This window comes from Mustela nigripes, chromosome 5, assembly GCF_022355385.1.
Source record: "Mustela nigripes isolate SB6536 chromosome 5, MUSNIG.SB6536, whole genome shotgun sequence".
Lineage (NCBI taxonomy): Eukaryota > Metazoa > Chordata > Mammalia > Carnivora > Mustelidae > Mustela > Mustela nigripes.
Genome location: NC_081561.1, coordinates 55,621,762 through 55,623,701, shown reverse-complemented (window position 1 = coordinate 55,623,701; position 1,940 = coordinate 55,621,762). Strand labels below are relative to the sequence as shown.

Below are 1,940 nucleotides of genomic sequence, written 5' to 3'. Positions count from 1 at the left end.
ACTTTAATTTCTTCTTCATATTGTGGTTAGATCATTCTAGAAGTCTGAGATTTCTATGTTTTAAAGAGATTCTAAGCTACACACATCATGGAATTAACTTTTCAGAATAGTCAGGAATATTTTCGGACATTATTTTGGCAGGAAGTCCTACACAGACTGGATTGGAGAAAGAATATAATTAGAGGACCAGATTGGAGACCATTGCTTTAGGCCAAGCTTTCACAGTCTGCCAATGGGGTAGTCAGAGGTCAAAAAAGGCTATGTGAGGGGCATTACAGAGGACAAAGTTACAAGTTTCAGTGGAAGGTAGTGGGGGAGCAGTAAGAATCTCATAACTGTGTCACCCGGATCTGGATGATTTCCTGCTCCAGCTTCATGCCGTCCCAGACCAGGCAACAAGGTCCTTTGAGGTCTATAATGAAAGATCTGCATTCTGATGACAATGAGGAGGAATCAGATGAAGCAGAGGATAAGGACAATGACTCTGAAATGGAGAGACCTGTAAATAGAGGAGGCAGCCAAAGCCGCAGAGTTAGCTTAAGTGACGGCAGCGACAGTGAAAGCAGCTCAGCTTCTTCGCCCCTCCATCATGAACCCCCGCCACCTTTATTAAAAACCAACAACAACCAGATTCTTGACGTAAAAAATCCAATAAAGCAAAGCAAATCAGATAAATAAAGAATGGTGAACGTGACAAGGCCTACCTAGACGAACGGGTCGAGCTTCACAGAAGGTTAATGACGCTGAGAGAGAGACACATTCTGCAGCAGATCATGAACCTTATAGAAGAAACTGGACACTTTCATATCACAAACACATTTGAGTTTGACCTTTGCTCATTGGACAAAACCACAGTCCTTAAACTACAGAGTTATCTGGAAACATCTGGAACTTCCTGAGGATACAACAACTGGATGCATCAAAAACTATTGTTGTTTTTTTTTTTTTTGGTTGTGATTTTTTTTGTTTGTTTGTTTATATGAAAACACTCAGAATGATGCAACCAAAAGGGGAAAAAATATCAGTTACTGATCAAGGTAAGGTTACTTATATTTTGTAAACTTTGGTAAAAGGGGATAGCAACATGTGTGTTAGGTTGGCATGCCCATGTTGAAGAAATGAGCAGTGCTTATAAGTAGTAACTTTATATAAAAAAATTATGATCAAAATTTTCTCAGCTTCTAGGTAACTGTCCAGAGCAGATGCCTCTATGTGGTGATTAGTAATCTAAGCCAGTTTGATCCATGACTCCATTTCTACCACAAGGCTTCCTGGGAATCACAGCAGAGGAAGGAGGCAGGTTTTCTGGGGGCTTTTTACTGTCTCATCTTGTTAGGCATATCCTCTTACTGTGCATTGGTCAGAAACCTGAGCCTGCTTCTCTGAGAACTTAAGTTGTATGGTATTTATGCCCAAAAAGGAAAGGGGTACACATACTGGTGATCACTAGTGATCTCTATAGAAAATATCCAATTTATCTTAGCCTAGTAACATTTGTAGCACATCTTAGGTGTCTTTGCCAAGTGATTCCTTTTAACTTTTGACAGAATTTGGTGTGGTAAGAGTGGAGAATGAAGGAAGAGTTAAAAAATACTTACACTATCTTTAAAATACTCCCAATATCTTTAAAAGTGTATCTTTTTCCTTTTCAATCTGTCACTCTTTCTCTTTCTGTACCTTTGATGTACACATGCCCATGTGCATACACACATTCCACAGCTGAATTGGGGAGCACAGTTTATCCTAAGTAAATTAATTTTCAGCTAAATGTCCATAGATCTAGTTATTAAGATTTGTGGAAGCAATAAATCCAACTGGACTTCTAAGGCTGTCCCTCAGTTATGCCTTTGATTCTTTTTTTCTTGTATTCAAAAAATCTGAATTTAGATCTAGGTCCACTAAACTTCGTTTCTTTTATTCTATATCTATGATTTCCAATT

General features: G+C 38.6%; 1 pseudogene; it reads left to right on the top strand.

The window, feature by feature from the left end:
- The first annotated feature begins 354 nt into the window (after positions 1-354).
- LOC132018634 (protein AF-9-like) lies at positions 355-899 on the top strand (annotated as a pseudogene).
- The last annotated feature ends 1,041 nt before the right edge of the window (positions 900-1,940 follow it).